General features: G+C 49.8%; 1 pseudogene; it reads right to left on the bottom strand.

Annotated features, from left to right (window-relative positions):
• Nucleotides 1–3,570: 3,570 nt before the first annotated feature.
• Nucleotides 3,571–11,356, bottom strand: part of LOC131588452 (zinc finger protein 208-like) — a 443,404-nt pseudogene continuing 435,618 nt past the window's right edge.

Raw genomic sequence — 11,356 nt, 5'->3', positions numbered from 1 at the left:
GTCATTTTGGAATCCATCCTAATGAGACTTCTGAAACAGTGCTTGTGTATGTAGGCAATGGATGTGTATGCTTGAGAACTGCTTGTCAGAGTATGCTTGTAGAAAACATAGTAGTGGATACTAAGAATCATTCAAATTTTTGTGTATGCAATTTTACTGAAATTATTGGATGTGACTTTTCTTATTTAGCTCCAGTTACTTCATATTATCTTTTGCAGTATAATCACACTTTGATTCATCATTTAGTGCCTGCTCCAATTGGAATGAACTTGACTCTGGTGAGGCAATTGTTGCTTCACCAGGATTTAATCGAAATTTTGGAAAAGATCAAAAAGGATGGACAAAAGACCTTAGTTGTGGTTCACCACAATGTGAAAGGAATACATCGTGTTTTGGAAAGAATAAGGAAAGATGCTGAACACAAGTGATGGGACACTCTTTTTGGGTGGTCACTGACTGCTACCGGTGTTCTGAACAAATTGTGTCATCCCATCGTCATCCTCTTTGTTTTAGTTTTACTTGGTTTTTGTAACTTTTCTCTAAAAAATCCTTTTTCTGTTTCTCTGTTTCTGCTGCATTTCTTCTGTATTTTTCTTTTTATTCTTGGATTTCTCAGCCTCCTTTGGACTGAATTCTTTTGGGATCCTCCCTTGTGGGGAGCCCTGCTTATCTCGGTTCTTATGATTCGAAGAAAACTCCCAAGCTCGTTAGAATCTTGTTTCTCGTGTTTATTAGAAGGCCATCACAAAACTTAACAGGTCTTTCTAGGCTGGCTACACAAGGTTAATCTTTGCAATCTGGTACATTTCTTTCTTCTGATGGTACAAACAAGGCCTTGTGGCACACTTCGTGTCTGATGCACAAAATGGCCCCGAACTACGCAGTTCTTTTATCTTTATACCTATTTTTACCCAATTAACTATAGACACGTATATTATTTTTCTTAATGACCCAATGACCCATCACCTGTGTGCTGCACTGCGGCATTTTCTGTCCAATCACTCACTATTACCCAAAAACCTCTAGGAGAAGAACATGAAGAAGAAAGAAGGGACAAGAGACAACACCCTAAATCCTCCATCTTGTCTCCTGTTCTCTAAACTAACTTTTTCACCCAGTGACTTAAGAAAACTCTATAATCTACACACTTAGACTTTTAGCTTTTTCTATCTAACTTTAACATTTGTTTTCAGTATCACCATGAAAACATGCTCATGAATTTCATATGATATGAAATTCAGTGTTTTTCTGGATCTTTTAACTAAGTAACAGAAACAAGGGCACACAGTCTGTATTCCAGACTCCAACAGTTTTGTTCTATCAGCAATTTTGTACATCATGAATTGGAGGATGATGAGGCGGTTGACACAATTGACTTCTATAACGAATGCACATAACATGGTTGGTGTTTCACGTGTTGTCGATGCCCCTAAGGTTATTGACACGCGACAAACTACGCAGGCACTACAATAAATAACGGGCTATAGTGACTATGAGGTTAATTATTTTATCATGTTGTATTTTAGAATGAAATGGACTGTTTGTTTTATGATAAGAAACTGTGGCAGCAACCTCAGGTGAGACAAAGAGTTACATTGTTCCACCCCAAACCCCTTGTGAAGGGCAGCCCAGGTGTTCTGATTGGGTTCGAGTCCCTGGGGGGTTCTCCCTTGGTGTGCTTTTACTGGTCCCTGACCCTGAACTCCACTCTCAAAGGTGGGGACCCTTGACAGTTCTGTCCCTCAAAAACTCCTGCTGTGCCTCTGTTCGGGGCTCTCTGTTCTGGACTCAAGTTTGTTCCCATGCTGAATAAATGGTTTCATGAATGGGAGCCCGCCTCGGTTGGTGTTTCATGCTGGTCCTCAGAACTCTGCTGCTTCCCTGGATGAGACCCTGAGGTTGCTGACTGCAACAAATGGTGGAGCATGCGTGGCATCCAGTGAAGCAAGAGAAGAGCAGGACCCGGCTCCATGGACACCTCGTAAGTCCCCGGCTGATGGCTTGAGAGCCGGCGAGACCCCCGCCTTGGAAAGGAGGACTCGAGAGTACCTGGCAGGGAGGCTGGGTTGAGAGTGCCTCGGGCATGGGGAAGAAAAGGGCTTACGGAGGTGTGGGAGCCGAGACCAGACGCTGGGACAAACACCCACGAGGGGATGTTGGGACATCACCCAACGAGACATATTATGGATGATATTAATATTATGGACGATTATATTAACATTATGGATGATTATGGATAGTATGGCTCTTCCGGTGGACTGTTTTTTGTCTTCTGTGAAGTTCCCTTTTCTTTTTTGGTGTACACCTCCCTGTACCTTCCCCTTTCCTCTGTTCCTAAGGGCAGGACAAAGGGTGAAAAAAGCCAAGATGGCTCGGGGCTGCTGCCGTCTCCCGTCACCCCAGTGTCTTTCTGCCATCCCATCCCCTGTTTTCCTGAAGATAGGAAAGGGACAGAGAACATCCAGAGTGATGCCGGTCTGCTGCCGTCTGCCCGCCGTTCCATGTCCTCCTTCACCCCCTGTCTTTCCATATTCCCCGTTCCCTGTCCGGGAAAGTCCGTCCCGGACCCCCCCCATCCCAAGATGGCGCCGGCCACGCGGTCTGGGATCCCTTTTTCCTGCCTTGATCCTTCTTTTTCGATCCCGAACCTTCCCTTCCCCGTTACTCCTGCTCCGGTCCCACCCCTTTGTTCGGTGCTCCACCCCTGGGGGCTGTGCTTTTCCATCATGGACAACACCCCCTCCAGGGAAATTGAAACTGTAACCTGAGCTCCCAAATCCAGTGTTTCACCGAGATCATCTAAAGGGGCGACACCCACATGGGAGCTGGAGCCGAAGCTGAAGATGGAGGTCGGAGCCAAAACTGGAGATCGAAGAATTCTGCCCCTTGTGAGACAAGATCGAAGAGCTGCACCCTTCCTAAATGAGAATCCTAAACTTGAAGAGACTGAACTAAAAAAACATTATGTTTGTATTAAGTACCATCAACGTTTAATTTGTCTGGCGTGGTCCGAGATTTAAGTGTTGGTTTTTAATTTCGTTTTTTCTGTTTGCTTAATGTGTTTTGTTACTGAGTTTTTGGTGTCCCACAGAGCAAAGCGGGTGCTCAGTAGAGGAGGTGAGATTTTAGGGTGCATGTTTGGAAACATTTAAAGCTCCTAATTAAAATTTGAAAAAAAAAAAAAAAGAAAAGGAGCAGATGTGGCAGTGTGCCTCAGGAACAACAAAGGGTTACATTGTCCCACCCCAAACCCCTTGTGAAGGGCGGCCCAGAGGTTCTGATTCGGTTTGTGTCCCTGGGAGGTTCTCCCTTGCTGTGCTTCTACTGGTCCATGACCCTGAACTCCACCCTCATGGGTGGAGACCCTCGGGGGTTCTGTCCCTCAAAAACCCCTGCTCGGCCTCTGTTCGGGGCTCTCTGTCCTGGACCTGAGTTTGTTCCCATGCTGATTAAATGGTTTCATGAACCGGGAGCCCGGCTCGTAGGTGTCTCATGCTGGTCCCCAGAATCCTGCTGCTTCCCTGGACGATCCTGAGGTTGCTGACTGCAACAGTTCTTGAAGATTTAAAGTCAACAATTCCCATTGTCATTCTGTATCCTGTTGGATTTTCATTCCCCTGCTTTCATCCAGGTGCCCACAGGGAGCCAGGAAGATGTGGAGCCTCCCAGCCAGGTGTCTTCCCAACACGGATCACCAGGACCACGGATCACCAGGGCTCTGCCCAACGGGGGTCACTGGGGATCATCCAACGCCGATCCTCCCATGGGGGATGGAGCTGGAGCAGCGCACGAAGCTCTTCCCGCACTCGGGGCACTCGCAGGGCTTCCCTTAATGGTGCCTCCGTTGGTGTCGGGTCAAGGCTGAGCTGTCTGAGAAGCTCTTCCCACACTGGGGACACTCGTAGGGCCTCTCCCCAGTGTGGATGCGCCGGTGGATTGTGAGGTGGGAGTTGTACTTGAAGCCCTTCCCGCAGTCGGGGCAGCGGAAGGGCCTCTCCTCTGTGTGAATCCGCTCATGTTTGAGGACATTGGAGCTGGTCTGAAACCGCTTCCCACACTGGGGACACTTGTAGGGCCTCTCCCCAGTGTGGATGCGCTGGTGTGTTCTCAGGGCGTCGCTCCAGCCAAAGCTCTTCCCACATTCCAAACAGGTGTAGGGCTGTTCCCCTGTGTGGATCACCTGGTGTCTCATCAGGTAAGATGTGCTGGTGAAGCTCTTCCCACATTTCCCACACTCGTAGGGCCGTTCCCCTGTGTGGATCATCTGGTGAGTCATCAGGCTGGACCTCTGGCTGAAGCTCTTCCCACATTCCCCACACTCGTAGGGCTTTTCCCCAGTGTGGATCCTCTGGTGCTCGATCAGGTGGGAGCTCTTTCTGAAGCCCTTCCCACATTCCAAGCACTTGTGGGGCTTCTCCCCTAGCTCTGAGCTCTGGCTGGATCTCTGGCCGTGTTCTTGGCACTGGGGGGATCTTTCCTCCTCGCAGCTCCCTGGACTGGGTTTGCAGCCCCTCCTCGTGCGGGATCTCTGGGGCTTTTCCTCCTCCTCTTCCATCTGGACAAAATTTGGGAATGAAAATTCCTGGTTAGGAGGAAAAAAAGAGAGGAGAGCGCCTTGGGCTGGGGGGTGCCTCTGTTGGGAAGGTAGAATTAGAAAGAAATTATAAATATGACTCTTTGGCCAGAAAGGCTAAAGGAGAAATACAAATGAAAGCACGGTTTGAATAATTCAAATAAACCAGGCTGGTGTGCCAGAACACATTCTTTCCCCCAATAAAACTAAGCTGAGACCCCTCTTCCCAGCCTTATAAGGAAAGGTCCGAAGGACCCTGAGATAAAACAGTGATTTCTACAGGTCGCACACAAATGTTACTGCATTAGTATACTTAGAAAGATTGGTTAGTAAAGGAATAGAATATTCAATGTATAGGTTATATAACTAATTGTAAAAGAGAGTTCTCTCTCTTGGCTCTCTTGGCTCTCTTAGTCTCTCAAGTCTTGGCTCTCTTGCTACTCTCTCTTGGCTCTCTCTCTGCTCTCTTGTTTCTCTTAGCCTTCTTGCCTCATACTTTCTACACTCTTCCTGCTCTCTTTTTCCTGCTCTTTCCTCCTCTTCTTTCTTCTCTTTTTCCTGGCTCTCTCACTTCTGATCTGTTACTCTCTTTCTTAGCAATCTTAAAGTCTTGAACTCATGTATTCATATTTTACCCCCTTTTGTATTCTTCTCTCTGAGCCTGCTTTGTGCCCTGTTGGCTCATAGCAGGCTCTCTCTCTCTCTCTCTCTCTCCCATGCCCTGAAATAAACTGCTAACATCTAACTCGACTATAGAGGTCTCTGCTGTGTCTCAGACCATCCACCCCCGAAGTGTCTCCTACATGCCTCCTTGCCCAGGTTCATCTCAGAAAGACATTGGGCATCTTGCGTCTGTAAGAACCTCAAAAACAACAAGATTCAGCCCAAACATCAAAACACAGATCAAAAACTAACCAAACAACAAGATTCAGCCAAAACCCCCTGCACAACAGAAAGGTTCAGCCCCTGCAAGAAACCAAAGCACCAACGTTTACCACAATAAGGCTCAGAAACACCAAGATTCAGGCCCATAAAAATCGTGGATCGCCCACTGTGGTCACCTGCTGCATGTGGGGAGGCAACGAACCTGGGGCTGGGGGAGCTGCAGATACAGGGATGAACTTTGTGCTGCTTCCTCTCCCTGCTCCTCCTCCTCCTCCTGTGTCCCTACTCGACCTCACACTCCTCCTCCTCCTTCTCCACAACCCCAGGTACATATTTTCACCGTTTTGTTCCTCAACCCTGCTTCTCCTTCCCTTCTCCTCCTGCCCCCAGGCCCAGCACCCACTGCCGCCTCCCTCTTCCCCCCCAGTCCCACAGCATCCCACCGCAGGGGCACGGATGGAGCTGGGCCAGCTCGGCCTGGGGCAGCGCTGGGCTCTCGGCCGCTTCCGCCCGCACTCGCTCCCCACTGCAGCCGCTCCCGCCACCACAGCGCGGGGGGGCCCGGCCTTGGCGCTCCCCCCTCCCACCTCCCCAAATTCCCCTCAAGGGGGGCGCCAAGGCCCGGGGGGGAGGGGCGCAGCTGGGCTCCAGCTGGGGAACGCTGGCAGCTGCGGCTCTGCCTGGACACTGATGAGTCATCAGCGCCGCGCGCTCTGATTGCCTCAGCCCTGCCTGAGCCCTGCGCCTGCACCAAGGGGGGACACCCTGCTCCAGGGGGGATGGCCCCAAAACGGGGGAACCCCAGCAAAGGAACAACAACAAAGGCTCTTTACAAACTGATCCCGTCAACCTCATTGCACATAGGGCCAGGGACGTGGACATAAGGAAGTGACAGGAGGAGCCATCAGCTGCACAAAATGTTATGAATTGATGACACAGACTGCTGCTCAGCCAAGGTCCTGCTAAATTCAAGAACTTCCAGAAGAACAACAAACACTTAACGCAGCCATCAATATCCTTAGCTATACAAAAGTAAGGTGCATATTAAGGGGGTAGGTAGTAGTTGCACTGGGAAGTCTGTACCTCTCCAGCACTTTAGCCAATGGGAAAAAGAAGAGGTAGATGTGGCCGGGAAAATTAGGATGAAAAAGAGGCTGTGTCCTCCAACAATTAGAGAAATCTCATTAGAAATGTCCCATGGCCTCACCCTTTTTATGAATGAAATTACTTTTACAGGACTCCTGCGTCTTCCTTGTGGACAGAAACCTCTGGGGATGTCAATTTTTCCACACACCTTGGGGCTCCTCTGCAATTCCTTCCACCGTCCGGGCCGGCGGGCACTGAGTGCAGCTGAAGGTGCCTCACCCAGTTTGGGGGATCGGCTCCCTCGGCTGGCGGCGGCACCGGGGATTGATTGGGTACCCGAGAGTGAGCAGGAGACAGACGAGGGACGGATCAGGGGGGCTCTCAAGAGTCGGCAGGGAGAGAGCCCTGAAAATCTCAGCAGTGACTACAGTGGGATCTTCGGGGAGTAAACATGGCAGGGCACCCAGGGAGGGGACAAAAGGGAAAGCCACAATGGGGTCCCAGCAAAAGGGATCAGGATCCCAAAATATCTCTCAAGGGTCCCTTGGGAGCATGTGGAGGTCGTTTGCACATTCTCCCAGAGGGAATTAAGGACATGGACACCCAGGGGTGCAATAAGGGAAGTCTAGAAGGGATTTAGACAACAGGGGATGGATGGTGTTGGTGTGCTGGGAAGGGACTGGCTGAAGGGGAGTGTGCAGGAATGTGCTTAAGGCAAGAAGCAGCAGGAGGAATCTATGGGGTAAGAAAAATGATGATGGAAAAGTGGAGGAAGAGAAAAAAATACTGAAGATTGGGATATTTTTCAGAAGGGTCTTATCCTCAGAATTTGCCAGCTGACTCAGATCCTTCGTATCCCAGTTTTCCAGGACAGGAAAACAAGGAGGTCAGGATTTCAGGGGGTTTCCCTGAGATGGGAGCGGCAGGAGCGGGCGCAGAGCTGCGGCACCGGGAGCACGGGCTGGGGGCCTGTGGGGAGCTGTGGGGCCGGGCCGGGGCTGTGGGGCAGCCAGGGCTCAGCGCCGGGCGCTGCCTGACCCCAGCACCCCCCGGGCAGGGCCGGCAGTGGCCCCCGGCCCCCAGGAGGCTGCGGGACGCCCCGGCCGCTGCCCGGCCCCGTGGAGCTGCCGGCCCTGCCCGCCGGGGGGGCCGCCTTTGGACACTGCGGCAGGACAGGGACCGGCTCTGGGATACGGGCTGGGGAGGGGAGCCTCAGCACAGCCAGCACCAGGAAGGAACAGCTCAGAAATGGGGATTACACCTGCAAGGATCCACATGATCTTGAAAGCATTTTGTGCTGGGTCCCTGCAGAAAGGAAGGATTTTGCAGAAAGCTCAGCAGCTGCCACACGATGAGCACCCACAGGCACTGAGGGGGGCTGCAGCAGGGCCACAAGAAGCCCCTGCAGCACTTGCTCACAAAGGCTCAGCAGCTGAATGCAGCAAGGGATGAGCAAAAGGCCAAGCTGAAGGCAAAGGCCATGGCACAGTTCCTACAGCCCCTGAGGGATCAAGCCCAGGGCCCAAGGGGGCCCCAGCACCCAGGGGACACCCTCGGCCACAAGCACCTGGCACAGGCATTGCCCTCCTGGCCAGGGGACAGCCCACCCAAACAGCCCCTGGCAAGGAATCAGCCTTCCAGCTGCAGGGCACAAGGACACTGCAAGCACAGACAGGAGCACCCTCAGCACCAGCAAGTCCAGCCCTTGATGGACACGGATTCTTAGCGCTCTCACAGCTCCCATTCCACCAGGGACCCACCACACTGCAGCCCTTGGGAACATCCAGGGTGGCTCTGGATCCAGAGGAGACCTTTCCTGATGGACACAGGGGCCTCTCCATCCACTCACAATCTTACACCTAAGGGGGGAAAATTGTTAGGGAATATTTAAATTATTAAGGCACTAAGTGGGAAAGATGAGAGGGTGTGTTTTATTCAGCCACTACTAGCAGATGTGGGGGACTGGTTTGAAAGGCAGGAACTTTTATTTGCTCACAATTGTGATTGTAATTTATTGGGAAGGGATTTGATGGCTAAATTGGGAATGCAAATTAATATTGCAAAAGGTGATACAGAGGCTGGTTCTGTTCTACCTCTGTGTCAAATGTCTGGCAGAGCCTAGACTGGAGTGAACCCACAAGTGTGGGCAGCCCCAGGGAAATTGGCAAAATTAGATATGGAGCCTCTCCAAATTTCCCTCAAGCAACCAGGACAAGAGGTGTTGAAAAGCAATCCCCTGTTCCAAGGGAGGGAAGGAAGGGCTCACAGCCTGTCTGGGAGTCCTGCTCAAGGCACGGCTTGGGGAGCCAGGGATGGCTCCCTAGAATGCTCCTATCCTGCCAAACAAGAAATCCAATGGAATCCACAGAATGCTGCAGGACCCAAGAAGAAGAAATGAGATGATGAAACCGAGGCACCCCACACTCTCAGATCCTTACACCATCCTCAACCAGGGGCCCTCCTCACACTGCTGCCATTCACAACTTGATGCAAAAGATGCTTTCTGGGGATCTGCCCACTTCCAGAGGATGCAAACAGAATTCTGCCTTGGGCTGGCAACAAGAGGTAGAAGGGAAAATGCTCAAGACATGGATGGTCCTTCTGCAGGGATGCACGGAAGCACCGGCCTGACTGGGGCAAGCCTTGCAGGAAATATCAAAGGAATTGACCTCACCCCCAGGGACTGGCTTAATGCAGGATGTGGATGACTTGATCCAGTCAGAAAAACAAGAAGAAGAGGTAGAGGTAGCCTCTGTGAAATGGCTTCATTTTCAGGCGAAAAAGCAGCTTTGAGTATCTGAAAAAAAATAAGCAAATGGTGGAGAAAATGTTTAATATTTGGGAACTATTTTGATGGAAGTTTTGTCTTGTATTGACTCAGAGAGGGTTCAGGGAATCTCAGAAATAATATTTCCCTAGACTAAAATAGAGCTGGTACAATTCTTAAAATTAACAGGGAATTGTAGGAGCTGGATTGAGGATTCTCTCTTTTAGCCAGAACATTCTGTGAATTTTTTACCCCCAGATAGCCTCAATGTTATGGGTGGACATATGAAAGAAAACAAAACAAAATGAAAAAATAAAATGATTGATGCCCCAGCCATGGCTCTTCCAGACTCAGAAATCTGAATTGGAAGGGAATATTAAACAGGCCACCCCTGAGCCTGCACTGAAGGCAACGCAGCAGCAGCCAGGGCTCCCCAGCGGGGGAAGCCCCTGGGCCTGCCCACAGATCCTCTGCTCAAATCCTCGGCCTGGCCACCCTCCTTTGCCATCTCCAGCCACTGTGGGACAATCCTTGCTCTCACTCTTGCAGCTTCAGCCCTTTCTGTGCCTGCCCTCGCCACAGCTGCTGGGGAAGGCACCGGGACAATTCCACTCTGCCTCTCAATTACACTCACACTCTGCCCTGCCTGGGATTAGCTGCTGCCAAAATAGACCAACTTTAAAATGGCTTCAAATCTTATTTCTCTGCTCACACTAGGTTTGCCTTTTGTCTTGGGGAAAGGAATTTTAATGTTTCTTTACCAGCACTCAGCAGAGATGTATTTAACATCTCAACAGACTGGGAATAGCCCAAAAAATTCTCCCCAAGATAACGACCATCAACAAAACATCCACACCCAGCAGCAAACATCAACCAACATCCACCCCAGACACTGCCCCAGGCACAGCTGGAGACACCTGGTCTGGAAAAGGCTGAGCAGGAAATCCAGGAGTGCCCACCTAATTCACATCACAGGCACAGAAATCCAGGTGCAACAGGAAACCAAATCCTAACAACTCCACACCTTCAAACCAATGAACATTAAACCAAGGGATTTCTACAGGGTCAGAGTGTATAAATTTAGGAAAATCTCGTCAAACTCATGTGTCATGGAATCATTTTCTCTACACACCCAGCCTGAGTGCGCATGAAATTATTCCTCTTGCACATTCTGGCCAGAATTAAGTAATGCCTCATTTATATAAGACATCATTGGAGAGTTTTTGCTTTTCATAGTTTCAGTGAAAAGATTACACTGTTAGAACAATTTTTCGTAATACTTTTACTTCTATATTGTTGGTTCTATTTGGGCAGTGGTGTGAGAAAAGAAAATATTTGATTGCTTTGTAGTTTTTCTTTTTATGTGTGTGTGGCTCGTAGTGATGGCAAAATGATGGTATGAGTCCTAGGTACCACAACTGAAGAAGGCCCACTGGAACACGATTGTGTGGCAGAGATAGAACACACCTGTTCAGCCAGAGCAGATTTGAAAGACGCCCCACTGGAACAGGCAGACTGGAGCTGTTTACAGATGGAAGCAGTTTTGTGGAGAACAGGACCAGTTACGTTGGATATGGGATAACAACAACAGGTGCAGTGGTGGAGGCAAAGGCCTTGCCAGCAAACACATCTGCCCAAGGAGCAGAACTGGTTGCTTTAACCAGGGCATTAGAGCTGAGTGAAGGGAACAAAGTAAGTATCTGGACTGATTCAAAACATGCTTTTGGAGTGGTGCATGTACACAGGGCACTGTGGAAAGAAAGAGGACTGCTGTCTTCTCAAGGCACACACATTAAACATCAAGATGCAGTCCTGCAAATAATAAAAGCAGTACAAAAGCCTGGGCAAGTAACAATCATGCACTGTAAAGCTCACCAATCAGGAAGCTCCAAAATTCATGAGGGAAATCGGAAAGCAGACTGGACAGCCCGACAAGCTGCTCGAGAAGCGCAAACTGCAATGGCATTGATACCTTTAAAAACTAATGTATCTCAATTCAATTTACCCCCAGAACCAAAATATTCAATAGAGGATGAGAAATTGGG

This window comes from Poecile atricapillus, chromosome 26 (genome assembly GCF_030490865.1).
Source record: "Poecile atricapillus isolate bPoeAtr1 chromosome 26, bPoeAtr1.hap1, whole genome shotgun sequence".
Lineage (NCBI taxonomy): Eukaryota > Metazoa > Chordata > Aves > Passeriformes > Paridae > Poecile > Poecile atricapillus.
The sequence above is the reverse complement of the archived record's forward strand: the minus strand, read 5'-3'. Positions and strand labels throughout refer to the sequence as shown.